The sequence below is a fragment of the Cervus canadensis genome, chromosome 33 (assembly GCF_019320065.1).
Source record: "Cervus canadensis isolate Bull #8, Minnesota chromosome 33, ASM1932006v1, whole genome shotgun sequence".
Lineage (NCBI taxonomy): Eukaryota > Metazoa > Chordata > Mammalia > Artiodactyla > Cervidae > Cervus > Cervus canadensis.
Genome location: NC_057418.1, coordinates 9,691,151 through 9,706,348, shown reverse-complemented (window position 1 = coordinate 9,706,348; position 15,198 = coordinate 9,691,151). Strand labels below are relative to the sequence as shown.

At 38.6% G+C, this 15,198-nt stretch overlaps 1 protein-coding gene and 1 long non-coding RNA gene across 6 annotated transcripts in view; one reads left to right on the top strand and one right to left on the bottom strand.

Moving 5' to 3' along the window:
- LOC122434103 overlaps positions 1-8,483 on the top strand; it is a 69,099-nt gene extending 60,616 nt beyond the window's left edge. The window contains exon 3 of the long non-coding RNA XR_006267246.1: positions 8,194-8,483. This is a non-coding gene — a long non-coding RNA (uncharacterized LOC122434103). The remainder of the gene's footprint in view (positions 1-8,193) is intronic.
- Positions 1-15,198, bottom strand: part of PDE7B (phosphodiesterase 7B) — a 367,556-nt gene that overhangs the window by 140,317 nt on the left and 212,041 nt on the right. The gene's annotated exons all lie outside the window — the stretch shown is intronic.

Below are 15,198 nucleotides of genomic sequence, written 5' to 3'. Positions count from 1 at the left end.
TCTCTATAGAACCATCTATCACTGAGAAAGTCTGTAAAACTCCCTCATTGTGATGAACCTCTGTATAGCTGCATATCAAACTCCTAAAAAGGACATCCTCCATTATCATACAGGGAGTGCTCATCAAAACTTGCTCCACATACTCAAAGCCAGGAAAAAATTTTTTTTCAATGAATGCTGTAATCATACTCTTTCCCCTTTCACCCTGTCTGCTAGGAAGTTCAAATCTCAGTTTTGCTCAATCACTTTGTATATTTATTCTCCTTCCCTCCTACTTTACTATATGGTTTTTGTCTTTTATCCAGACAGGATGTCTTTGTATACTTATGGCTTATTATGACCTTCTCAGAAGTTTACAAATCTTTTCAGAATTAGATTCCGTATAAATAATTCTTCTCAACATTTTTTATTTTAAATTTACACGTTATTGCAATATTGATTTAAATCTTGATTTAACCTCTTACCTCATCCTCTGAACAGCTCACACATGTGCCTTTGTTTATGACCTAATGGTTGAATTCCATAGTTTTGGTTCTGAAGTTTTAAAAACTTTTCATAGGGGAATATATTCCGTGTGTTGTGTATCTCTAACCAATCCATAAATAATTTGTTGTTGTGGAATGGAGGTGGTGATGCCCAAAGAAAAGTGATAATAATGATGATTGGAGTCACTGAATACTTTGGTATATTTTGGGTAGGGTAATATATCTTTTAGCCTATTATCAAAGACATGTCATAGCCATAGCTTAGTTGTCAAGATTGGGAAAGTTAAACTTTAGGAAGCAAACTCCTTCTGAGATAAACCAGAGTTAGTTTCTACATCTTATTAACAGTCAGCTTCATCCGAGATTTATAATGCCCTGAGCAAGCTGAATTGGCTATAGGACCAATTTAGAAGCTCTGTGTAATGTCTTTGAATACCTTAATGTTGACATTAATCCATAATTCACAATTTCAGGATATGCTTCTTGTGGGGAAGAGAGGAGGGCAGGGGCAAAACAACAACGAGAGTTCAAAAGGGTGGAAGATGCACTCGGGGTATTTGGATTGGCACTGTAGCGCCCGCGGATGCTTGTGATTGCTTATCTGACTTATCTAAACTGCTGACGTCAAAAGAATTAGGCTAGAAATCTTATGATTACAGCTTTTCTTGTGATCTTTTCTGGTATTTCCTGTTTCCTGTCAGGCCAAATATACTTCGAGAGAGGGTTATTTTGTGGCATCTCACCGTTTCTGCCTCAGCGAGAGCCCGAGGTACGGGGAGCATGAAGTACAAATAATTAAGAACAACATCAGAAAACTCTGTCTGCCGCCACCTCCCTCATAGTCACTGACATTTCTTTTTAAACATCAAAAAAGTTTCTGTAATGATTCAGAGTTGGGTCTTATTTTTAACGGAACAAGGTCTATTGTTCATTAAAAAGAAGAAGCCACTTCAATTATGTTTCTATTACCTTATTTGGGTGGTAACCAGCAAGCAGGCTGTGAATGGTACAATTCAGGCAGCCAAGAAGGCTTCAGAGAGAAAGGAGAGAGTTTCAGAGGAAAAAGGAGGAAAAATGGCCACGAAAGGCTATATTCTTCCTTTGTAAACACAAACACCTTATAGAAGCAAGCAAGAGAAAAAATGGATGGTTAAGGACGAGTTTCATCAAATCTCGCCTAAGTGTAGCTAAATCTTCAACTTGCTTTCTGAACTCCACACTGATGTTTGCAAATAGAACTTGAGGGATCAAGAGGTTAATCCTCAATGGTTTATGGGCAAATGTACTACAGACCTAAGCTACCAACAGCCACACGCTCTGGCTCTGTCTGGCCCACCATTCCCCCACCCTGAAATTCTGTCTCCAAGTGACAGGCGGAAATAAGCAGAACAGGGTCACAGACATATTTCATTTATGATGGTTTTAGCAACCAGCAACTACCATCTCTATTTATCTTATATGTAACTTCCTTTAACCTCACCATCCTGTTTAAAGTCTCACCTCTAACATTCTTTTCTGGTGAACAACTGCCCTTTTAGTGCACTGCAGACACTCTAGATGGGGAAATTCACAAAGAGAGGGCTTGGGACTTGCCCACAACAATTTATAGTTGAAAACAAGAAAGATACCTGTATACATACACACCTAAGTAAGCAGTTATTGGTATATCTATAATTCTCGCTTGTGTTTAAGACGGACAACACATACTTACAGAATGCAGGCACAGAGATGCTGGCACTTGGGATGAAAAGGATAGAAAATTAGATTTAGAGAGATTATCGCGTAGAGAGGTATTTTTGGAGTTGAGAGACAAAGTTCGGACCATGGCAGAAAGCATGGCTTAGTCAACAGCATGGCTGCACATCAAGGAACCATGAATTGTTTCCAAGTATATTGTGTAACCTCTAAGTACGTCAAACTTTCTTACCTAAGAAAATGCAGAGGTTTAACTAGATAATCTTAAAGGCACTTTCTATTACACAGTGCAAAGAATTCTCTACTTTCTCCTTAGCATTTTTCAGTAGTTCTACAAAAGTTAAGATTTCTTGTTCATGTGCACTCTGGTCCTTTTGATATCATGTCTTCATTTTTTTCCCCCACTACTCTTTACGCCAAATATCAGAGCAAGTTAACTTGACTAATCTTCATTTCTCAACAGTTTCTTGTGCTTTTCTGCTTCTGTACCTACATTCATATTAATTCCTTCACCAAGAAAGTCACCTTGTCACATCTTGTTGAGATCTTAACTATTTTAAAGACATAGCTATCATGACCAGTCCACACAGAGTCTTTCTCACTACAGAGATGGGTGAGTTAATGTACAGTCCTCATGGAGTATCTGTCACACTCTTTTGTATTTGAGTAAGTAATTCTGTCTAACTCAATACATTATAAGCTACATAAGAACTGAGTTTTTCTTATACATTTTCTCATCCGTCCTGTGACACATAGCCTTGAAAAAGTTGTTTGCTTAAAAAAATCATGGCAACCTGAAGACAGGAAGAAGCATAACTTGGCAAAGTAAGAGGGACAGCGTGCTCTGAAATTGGGAGGATACATTGTGTCAGGTTTTGAATTTGGGGAGAAGATGAGCATGATTTTGAAAGGGAGGTCTGGGTAAAAGAACATCAGGGATAAAATTCTTCAGGATAGGGTGGTGTCAGGTGGTAAAGGGTGTTGGCTTGATGATTTGTGTCTTATTTCTCGTAAGATGCTATAGCACTTGGGAAAGTTGGTTTGTAAGTTAAAGAAAAATATTTACCATCTCAAAATTTTCAATGAACATCAAACTGATGGTTAGAAGTTCATTGGTAATTGGTAAATTGGTAAATTCATTGGTAATTCATTGGACTTACCCAAGTCCAGCTCTCCACCAGCCTCTGTTGCTAGATTGACCTTTCTAAAATGTAAAATTTATCACTTCTCATTAATATTATTTGAAATCTTCTCATTGCCTGGAGGAAACATTCCTTAGAAAGGCAGATTAAGCCCTTGGTAACCTGCCCCCAAGTATGCCTTTCTTGTCTCATTCTTAGAAGTATTTCTCATCTTCCTGAAATACTCATATCTCACGACTTGGCATTGCCAGAATTCCCTGAATTACACTATTTCTTTTTTGTTACACTATTTCTTTTTTCTGAAATGTCCTCCATGTCTTCTTCATTTGGAGAAATGTAATTTACTTTGAATGGTACCTCAAAATAACTTCCCCTCTGAAGACTCATTTACCACCCAGAATTCAGACAGAGTTAATCACTCTCTTGTGTGTTGGAACTGACTTTGTGTAGGTATGTGTGTGTGCTCAGCTGCTTCAGTGGTGTCTGACTCTTTGTGACCCCATGGACACAGCCTGCCAAGCTCTCTGTCCATGGGATCTTTCTGGCAAGAATACTGGGGTGGGGGGGTGGTGTTGTCATGCCCTCTTCCAGGGATCGTTCCAACCCAGGAATCAAACCCACATCTCCTGTGTCTCCTTATTGCAGGTGGATTCTTTACCACTGAGCCACTGAGGAAGCCCAGCATAGGTACCTCCAGTTTAACACATGTCACCTACTTAGCTTGCTCTGTCTGTCTATGTCTGTGCATCTATTCATCTATTCATCCATTTACCTCAACTTTCTTGGTTAATGAACTTTTATTTTTTAAGGAACCAAGACTGGCACATGATAATCACTTAAAAAAAAACAACAAAACTTAGTTGAATCAATAGACTTGGTCCTTCTTCAGTGTTTCTACAGAGTATTGTCTCTACTATATCTTAAAACATATGCCATTCTACCTCAATATCAGTTTGTTTGTAGACCTGTATTTTCAAACAGGTTGTATCCCATTTCATTCTGCTTTCCTCTCAGGGACAGTAACAATGCTGTGGACTGAGTAGACACTCAGAAGATAGTTGTTCAATTAAATAATTGAATAAATCTAGAAATTTTAATCACTTACTTTCCTTTCTGAGTATCTTGAATAAACAACCAGTAAATATAGGTCTCAATTTCTTCTATTTCTAAACGGGGAATACATTCCCATTCAACTGATGCTTATTGTATTGTAGAATAAGCTAAATACTTGAACATCATATTGAAACATCATTTTCCATTCTGTGACCTCCTAGAATGTTTCTAATTATTTTTGGAGTGTTCGAAATATTTTCAAAAATGTTTTCAACGCCAGATTTGTTTTTGGCCAATTTTATCTGTTCACATTCTAGGTGCATGCATCACCAAATCAAAGAATAGGGCATTTAGAATTTAGGAGGGTAGAAATAACCTGCTTTAGAGTTTATAAGTCCAGTGAATTCACAGCTCTTGATTTTATATACTGATTTAATTGACAAGGAAATATTTTCTTTTGTTCTATTGTAGAATTATGTACTACTCCAAGTAAAACATCACAGAACTCAACTACTATTCAAAAGAGCTAACGAGGGCACAAAAAAATGTATCTCAACCTCAACTGAGATATAGAGAGGGCAGAGAAGGAGAAGAAGTATCAGCGACCATGGAGGAGGCAATAATGGTTCCTGTTACAATACTGGAAAAAATAAGGACCCCTCTTATAATATGTAGCCATCCTGCTCTTCATACCAATACACTTCTCCCAGTGCCCTCCAACCTAATCTTCTCCCTAGGGGCAAGGTGCAGAGAAAGGAGAAAAAGAACTCTCAGAGATTTCCAATTAGCACATTCAAGCAGTGATAATGTATCAGACCTGACCCAAGTACAATGTCTGTATGATTATGACAACAATTTCAATTTGCATTAGATATAAAACTTCAGCTTTCAACGGGGAACCTGATCAGAAAAGTGTGACTTGTAGGCGTCCTGTTTCATGCATTATGATCATTCAGTTGAACCTTTCTGTGTCAGAATCCTGAGATGGTTGCTGAAATGCATGAGCATATTTCAAGAGAAAGAGAGAGGGAGTAGAAAGGGGAGAATGATCGGACTCAGCACAAGCATGGGAATGTGACCAAAATAAATAATATTGAGCAGGCAGTTCTCAAGCACACGGCTCAGCACATAGCAGCACACCAGTGCATCACGGAGATCACATTTTTAGAAAGAGATCCATGTGATTCTTCTTTTGCATGCTCTTGTGTGTATCTTCCCCATCCACCTCACCAGAGGCATCCACTGGGCATGGTTAGGAATACCGTAGTAAGAAGGAAAAGAGAAAGGAGTCACTATTCATCATTTCATCAGAGTAAGGCTTTCTGTTTTATTTGTGTGTGTGTGTGTGTGTGTGGCAGAACAATGATCTTAAGAATCGGCTTTTGTGAAAAGATAAAGGCACTCTCATTTATCAGATCTCACTAACGCTGAGAGGTAGGCTGTGGATATGGTTTCTTGTCCCTTCAACACTGAAGCTTCCTCCTCTTGGGAAAGGTGCTATGGGTTAGGCCATCTGTTCCTGACACACTGGAGGACTGTAGGGAGGAGAATCAGACAGAGCCCAGTGGTCAGATGGACACGGTTCCCTGTCTCAGACTGCCGCTTTGCCTTGCGTGTGGTTGAAACCCTCAGATGAGCGTGTGGGAACCTGAGACACAGCCATCAGAGAGCGCCCTGGAGAGGAGCAAGGGGAGGGAAGTATTTACCCAAGAGAAGTCACTTCATCCTGAAGAAACTGGCCACCACCTTGCTAACTAGTTCAAATTTTCTTACCCCTCATTAGGGTGGGTTCAAGAGGAAGATTTGATTAGGGGATGAAAAGAAACCAGGTACATTTATTTTACCTTTGAATGTGGAAATGTGAGATCCCTGTGACAAATGTTTTTAACAGTGACTGCTTTCCTCTTTATTTCTGTATGTGTTTTTGATTATGCTTCTTAGGTTTAGCTACTTCCCTGGTGGTTCAGATGGTAAAGAATCTGCCTGCAATTTGGGAGGCCCACGTTTGATCCTTGGGTTGGGAAGATCCCCTGGAGGAGCGAATGGCAACCCACTCCAGTATTCTTGCTTGGAGAATTCCATGGACAGAGGAAGCTGGCTGGCTACAGTCCATGGAGTCACGAAGAGTTGGACACAATTGGGCGACTGACACTTTCTTATACTTGGATCCACTTTTCTGCAGTGACCTCATTTTTCTTCCTTCTCCTTGGTGCCCTATGCTTGGCTCTACCTGTCCCCTTCTCTTTTCTTTCTCAGTCATTTTCTTCAGCAAATTCTAATTTTTGAATGATTTTTTTTTTGTCAGAGATCCTCTAAATGAGTATGTTTTGGAGTTTTATGAAACGTTCATCAAGTCTATAGATTTCTGTGAGATATTAATATTTGTGTGCCATGCCCCCTCCCCCCACAAAAAAAAAGATGGAGAAGGGAGTAAAAAAGAGAATCTTGTGTTTTGGCTTTAATTCCAGAGGTTGAGGAACATTTGGGGATTCAATGGGAAAACTTCTAATGATTACATTATATGTCTTATTACCCTTGACTATTTAATTTTCTTTTTCAATACTTTGACCAAAGATCTGCATTCATTCCCATTATATCTCTCACCTTGATTTTATTTTACAATTTCTTGGCTTTTCCACCTTCCAAGTTCTACTACCAGGTACATGCAATAGCATGCTACTCAATCTCTTTCAAAATTTATCTTTTTATCTCCAGGGATTTTGTTTTCTGGAATAGGCTTGGCCCCTTGGACTCACTTTTAAGACCATATACAACTAAACCCTGCTTTGTCTTGTCAGTTATGCTTTTCAATTGCATACAAGACTGACTTTTAGGTTTTATCCTGTTCCTAATGATAAAGATAGTAACCTATAGGTTCTTCTACAGTAATACAAGGCTTCTCTCACAGTCGGTAAAGACTCTGACTGCAATGCAGGAGATGTGGGCTCGATCCCTGGGTTGGGAAAATCCCTAGAGAAGGAAATGGCAGCTGACTCCAGTATTTTTGCCTGGAGAATCCCATGGACAGAGGAGCCTGGCGGGGTACAGTCTATGGGGCCACAAGAGTCGGACGTGAATGAGTGACTAAGCACAGGTAGTCATAACAAAATGCTCAGGACAGGGGCTCACTGTATAATTTATAAAATATCATGCCATCTGTATTGCTTTAGGTGAGAAGTACTCTGAAGCAAGGGTCTCTGATAAGTTTGTAGTTTGAGGAAATTTGAGACAAGTACACAGATACAAATCCAAACTCTTGGAGTGCCCTCTTAGTATTTTAGGGCTTTCCCAGTGGCTCAGCAGTAAAAGAATCCGCCTGAAATGCAGGAGACATAGGAGACACAGGTTTGATCCTTGAGTCAGGATGATCCCATGGATGAGGAAATGGCAACCCTCTCCAGCAGGCTCACCTGGGAAAATCCATCAGAGGAGCCTGGCAGGCTACAGTCCATGGGGTCACAATGCAACGAATCCAGTGCAACTGAGCACACACACAAAGAGATTAAAGTCAATTCTAAATACAAATACATGGAAAGGCAGAGAGACATAAACAGAAAAACAAAGAACAAGGTCTACATTGTGAGTACATCCAGGCAAGTGCACTGTGTTAAATCACAAGTACTTTGAGTTTGCTTTGTATCATATTTTTCATATGGTGATATGTACCTACCATGTACTTTGAAGTGTATTGATAATTAAAGAGAGAAAATAATCACATAATAGGAGACAGCACACACTTTCAGCTACTTCTGTGAATTAAAAAATAACTTGGAGCTTTTGGTCTTTTAACAATAACGTTTCTAATGTTTTCCTTTTAGAAATTAGATACAAACGTCAATGCTTTGCTGTCCAGTGAAACCAGCCTTGTTTTAAAAAAGAAGGAGAGGGAGAAAAGAAAAAAGAGGCTGTTTCTAGGCAAAGAGCAGAGGACGTGGGAATAACATCCTCCATTCAGCTTCATCCCCTCAAAAGCTCATTTGTAGAACCGGGTAAACACACACCTTCCGCATCTATTTTTGAAATTACGTTGAGGAATATACGGAGTGTTATCTGTAAAAGAAGCAACTTTTGAAACTTTAGTTGATGTAAAATGTTCCAAGATTCATGAACAGAGTAATTATTTTAAAAGTATATAAAAGCAGGCATAATTTACATGCATTTACTCTAAAATTTGATAATTATCAGTACATGACAACTCCTCTATATGAAGAGAGAACTGTCTCATATGAGTTCTGCACATACTTGATAACTTTTTAATGGTTTTGAAATTCACTCTTGTGTATTCTTTTCTTTTCCTTTAAAAGCTGTAATGACTAATCCTGATCTTTTGCCAGAGCATAAGTTTAAAAATAATTCCATTAAAAGGAAGAGCTGGAATTCATATTTCTTAAGTAATCTGTGCCTAGAAAAAAAGTTCATTCATGCATTTAATGGCAACTTGTAAGCTATTTTATTCCTTCTGATAATTTTCCTTTTTTTCACTTATCAAAGTGTATTGAGCGGCTGACATGTGAAAGATGCTAGGGAGAACACAAAGAAAATAGAATGTTCTCCAGATTCTCAAAAAGCTGAAAATCTAGGAGGGGAGGAAGAAAATACATATTAATTATAATAAAATAAAGAAGTGATTTGCCTGTGAAATAAATACAAAGAAAGTTCAGTGAGACTTCAGAAGTGAAAGGCACACTTCCTCGGTGACCTCAAGAGAGACTTTGTGGAGGGTATGACACATGAGTGTGGTCCTCAGTGATGACAGGAATTGGGGATACGGAGGCAAGTAAAGTAATTTTAGGTATTTGCGATGATAAGCAGAAAGCAGGTTGGAGGCTGTGGGATGCTTGTCCTGTCACAGTGGAATACAAGGGCTTAGAGGGCAATAATGACAAATAAGGTGGGGAAAGTAAACTAGTTTCAGAGAGTGTAGAGCTTTGGATGCAGAATAATAGAATTTGGGTTATCTTCATAGGCAATGGAAAATCACTGAATGATTTTGAAAGGGGGCTATATTCTGATTTTTCTTTTGATGTTATTTATCTAAATGACGGAGGACAAAGAAGGGGTGCAAAGACAGTACTGGCGTTTGAGGCTATTGGAAGATAATAGACCAAACAACCTGAGGTTTAGCTCAGGGTCATGTAATGGAATAGAAAGAAAACAATGGATGTAAGTTGTTGAGGAAATAGCAGCAATATCAATAATTATGATAGTGAACATTTATTGAGAATGGGGTAGGATATAGGCTCTTTTTAAGGTACTTTTTAATATCATCTCATTTAATCCTCACCTTTTGCAGAGGTTGCTGTTTTAACTCCCTTTTTTTAAAGGAGGGGAAATGGAGATGCAGAAAAGTGAAGTAACTTGTACAGTTTACACAGTTCACAACAGAGAGGCAGGTCTTAAACTTTTAAAAATCTCAATACTACAACGACACCCTGGTACTCTTAACTTATTTTATGGACTTGGAGCCAAGTGGACTTGGAGAGCTGAAGGGAGAAGTTTTGAACCTGGGTTTTTGCAGGTGTGATGCCACTTATGAAAACTAGGAAGTCAGATGAAGAACAGGTTTAGTTCAAAGTGAGATGATGTGTCCCAGTTTTCATTCAATTTTGCATTCACATATAAAGACTGGATTGACTTTTCAGTGATTATTATGCAGTAGCTGCAGATTGAGTGGTCTTCCCTTGTGGCTCAGTGGTAAAGAATCTGCCTGCCAATGCAGGAGATGTGGATTTGATCTGTGGCTTGCGAAGATTCCCTGGAGAAGAAAATGGCCACCCACTCCAGAATTCTTGCCTGGTAAATCCCATGGACAGAGGAGCCTGATGGGCTACCATCCCTGGGGTTGCAAAGGATTCAGACATGACTTAGCGACTAAGCAACAACAGCAGATTGCGAGGAGGCTCATGTCTACAAGAACACAGAAAAATGTTATGGATTAATGTCAAGTTATCTACTGTTAAGACCAATTGATTCTTTGATCAAAGCAATTTGTCCTGCTGTGAATGAAATCATTAATAATGAGGAGTATTTTAAAGTATGCTTGAATTTTTTACTAGAGTTTTTGAATTTTACTGGCCAGTTTTTATAGCCAATACTTTGAGTTGACATAGAGGTTTAAACTAACAAATGCTTGTTTTCAAAGTAAAGTTCTAGATGGAATTCTGATTCATAAATTCATAATTGTTCTTCTATTAAGTTTGATTGCTCCATGAATCTTTGGCACTTATCACAGTCCCTGGTGTATATTACAGTCTAATAAATGCTCCTGGTTTTATAATAATAAAAATTTCAGTCTTCAACATATTAAATGTATATCATGCTTGATACTTGAGATATTTAAAAACAGCCCCTTTGTCAATTTGAATTTTCCTTTCTGGAATCAGTGAATTGTTTTTAGATATTTTCTCTTCTGAAGTCATTCAATTTTCAGGGCTCAGTATAAAGCAAATTTCTGATATTTTTATTCTCCTTGAAGACAGGACAAGTTATAATGGCTATGGGGAAAATGAATGCTTTTTTCTTTTTGAGGGAGGTATATGTTTTATATATTTCTGTAACCAAAGTTTATTGAAATGGAAACAAGCTTAATGAATAAGTAAAACATAATGTAAAATTTAGACCATAGATATCAAAATGAAAGGTAAGTTCCACAGCTACAGAGCTTGCAGTTATTTGGTTGAATTCTGAAATCAAATTATTTATTCAACTAAGACCAAGTCCTGCTAGGGGATGTCTAGTCTTAAGTTGCTGACTAGAATCACAATTAGAATAATATTTGCACTCACAGCATTTAAGAAACTGCTTATTTATTCTCTGTCCTTCTTACTTCTCCCTACTCCCCTCTTCTGGGCATGCTCTCACCACCATGCTTGAAAGCTTATTTTCTACTGATAATAGATGGGCATCTCCCCCTGGGAATCTTCCCAGCACTGGAACCTTGACTTAAACCTAAGCCCACAAAATGAGTTTAAAAATGTAAAGGAGGCACAATTCTTTGACTTATTTTGCATGGTAACTTTATTTTTTCTGCGTGGACCAAGATTTACCTTACCTCCCGAGTCCACATGTTTGCTCATCAATATATAACCCATAAAACAATGTCTTGGTTTAAATTTAAATTACTCAGCTTGTGTCCTGATCACATTAGTTTTGTGGATTAGAGTTGGGAAGATTGAGATGGTCTGATTCTGACACAATGTGAGTCTGGACAAGTTGTTTAGTCTTTAAATTCCTATTTGTTAGGAATTTAAATTCCTAAATTAAATTCCTTTAAATTCCCATTTGTGTTAACTAGACAATTAGGGCATCCTTCATTTGCTTCATAAAGGGAAAACGATGAGCATTAATAAGATTAAATACTTGGGTACAAGTTAAGGACCTGAGATAAAACTCCAAATCTGAGCATGCCAATACATTCCAGAGTCCCTCTCTGGGGCAAGCAGTGCCTCTGCCAATTGTCCAGCTCCTGGGGCCATGCCTAGAAGCACGCCCCAAGATGTGTGAAGTTGAGACTCTCTCTTTGTCCTATCAACCCCCATTCTCTCCCCCAACATATTGCTTTTTTTTTTTTTTTTTTAAGATCAGTCTTCTGGACATGGGGATGCGGGTTGGAGGGTGGAGGGGAGTGGGAGGAAAGGAGAAGGTGGGACCAAATGAGACAGTAGCATTGATTTATATACATGACCATGTGTAAAATAGATAGCTAGTGGGAAGCTGCTATATAGCACAAAGAGCTCAGCTCAGTGCTCTGTGATGACATAGAGGGAGGTGGGAGGGAGACTTAAGAGGGAGGGGATAAGTGTACACTTGTAGTTGACTCAGGCTGATGTATAGCAGAAACATTAGTTAAGCAATTATACTCCAATTAAAAAAAAGTAAGAATGAGTACTTCTGTGCTATTTACCCTTTGGTCCTTCTCTGTTAAATAAAGACTTAAAAAACAAACAAAATCCATCCTATTGCTTTAAAAGTTGCATTAGTCTCTAACAAAGATATTCCCATGTATGACCTCCTCTGTAGAACTTGCTTACTCTCTTCAGGAGACCTTGTTCCTCTCTGTCTTCCATCACTCACAGTTTAGTGTACTTCATCTTAAATATTTCTCATGAAAACTTACGTATGCATTTATCTTTCCACAAATCCTTTTGTTTTCTCCCTTTATTACCTAAGCAAAATCTCAGAGCACTTTTCTATTTCACTTATGAAACAAAGTTCCAGTCTTAACTAAGAAGTACAAGGACAAATAATGATGTCCCTCACTAAGCAAAAGAAAAGCCAGAACTTTTACTGTTAAATTCAGCTTACTAAGAAACGGTGACTTTAGTCTCTAAAGTTCTCTAGACTGTTGATGCTCTTCAGAATTACTGCAGTTTCATGGTTTTTAGAAATGTAAACTTATTTATCTGTTATCACACGCAGTTGAAACACAGATAGAATGTTATGGTATTTAATTTTCCTGTTTTTTGTTACTAGCATGGCCAACGTTGTGTACTAGAAATGCAATGTGTGAAGTTCTTACAGGTAAAGAATGTGAAAGAGAGGGAATAGATGCCTGTGGGGGAAGATTTAGGGGTGGGGGGTGGAGAGCAGAGAAGCCATCACAAAGAAAGGGATGTGTGAGCTGGATTTTGTAGGTTTAATGAAAATTTTCCGTTGCCTATGTCAAAAAGACATTCTGAGCATAAGGTAAGTCTCAGATTCTGTGGAGGAACAGAGATAGTTCCATTTGTCAAAGTATTTCTAAATTGTCTGAGGATTCTGAGGCTAGGGTCAGATCTGAGAGAGACAGAAGGAGAACACGAGGTGTCTTGGTGTTTTTTGAAGAACCTTCTACTTAAACCCCGTACACAACTTAAGCCCATCTAAAAATAGAAAGATGCCAGGCTTTGGAAATAATCTGCATGTGCTCCTGAGTCCCTCACCATCATGCTGGTGGGGTGAGACTGGCACAGAGCACTTGATGAGAGGAGGAAACACGGCCTCAGCAACAAGATGAGAGGATGAGCAAGACAATTTGGAAAGTGAAGCAACTCGCCTTGGGGCTTCATCATATGGACTCATGCTGCGTGTATGGATGAAAAATGGCTTTCTGTCCATGTCAGAAACTGTGAGCCCCTCATCTCCTTGAGGCTGGGGAGGCAGGGAAGGAAGAGAAGGCAAACAGGCAGCTTTTGGGGAGGTGCTGAAATAGATCTTGCTTCCTGGCAGGCAGGATGAGGGTACCAGCAGAGGAGGGAGCAGCCTCCCTGGGAACCAGCACGGCCACTGATCTATATTCCACTGAGGGAGAGGTTAGGGGCCCGCGGGCACATTGAGACTCATTTAGCTCAACTTCACAACATCCAGGAAAAAAATGTAACTTTAAGTGATAAAAAGTTGTAGGGCTTTTGTTTTCTCTCTATAGTATTGCTTTTTCAGGAATTAGATGCCCACTAGCACATAATATAAATAATAATATACACATATCTCTACAGACAAACTAACATCTGTTAGATTAAGTAGCTTTACCAAAGTTGTAATTTGAAATATGCATTTTAATCATTCACTAGACTGAAACAAACCAAGAGTGGTTAAAGTTGAAGTGTCATAGTTAAGTTTTCTGCCCAGGTGGGTTTTTCCATTTTTCTTGAACTCACATGAAATATGGGATGGCTTTAGCATTACCTCATTTTTTCTGACCAAGACCCATTTCCTTGGGCATCCATCTCCCAAATGCCACATAAACCTCAGTCTCATGGGTTTCCTTCTCTTTCCTAAGTATTCATTGTTTACTAGAGACCAACACTTTTTGTTTTTTAATTCCTTTCAAATCTGTTTTCCCCTTGCCCAGAGCATTATTTTTTAATAATGTTCTCTTTAGATTATTAGGCAACTTAAAAAAGTTTCTGCATAAATGATTAAAAACAAAATTAGCTGAGTTTTGATTTCCTAGTCTCTTTCCATGAGAAGAAGAGGTAATTTTTGGTATAGCTTTTCCATCTAGTTCCCCATCTCTCACCACCAATGGCATGTCAGGATTCCACGCATTGGGCTAGCCAAGACTTCAAATGCATAAACACATGCTCACATTCGTTCTAAAGTGAACCACCACTTTCCAAATAGCTACCAACATATTCCCTAAGGAAAAGCACACCCTGCATTTTTAGTTGACGGTGTTATCAGAGTCCCTTGGGATCCTCCAAAGGGATCCTAGATGTGTTTGTGGTGTGGTCCCCACTGTTAAAAATATAGCAAAGTTCGTCTCAACTGTCCCAAACACAGCACATTCTTATAACATGACAAAGCTCCTATGAATCATCATTTCCACATCTGTGAGTTGATTTTTCCTAATATCAATGGGGAAATTTGTATTATTGTCATTTGTCAAAAGGGGAAATTGAGGCAAGGCAGTTTATCAAGTTTCTCATGACATAAAAAATTTTCAGTTCAAACTCATTCCTGGGAACTGGAATACATGCTGTAAACCCATAGTTTAAAATGAGAAAATATAGTTTACTTTGCAAAAAGCATTACAAAAAAGCAACCTAAGAAGAATATTCTCTCAGAGACAACTGGCTTATCAACAAGAAATTGCAAAGACAGGATAGACATTAAAAAGTGCCCAATTTCTTCCCTTCCTTATCAGGACTGAAGCTTAGGAAATTTCACTTAAGCCACGGGACAATCAAATGACAGCTTAAGCCCAGATCCCAGATTTCTTGATTTTCCACTATTCAGGCTCCTCCTGCCACATACTCTTAATTTTAAGATGCATTTCAATAAAAAAGCAAACATTCATTAATCACAACCCTCGGGCCCTATGCGGTACAGTTTGCCTTCCTTCC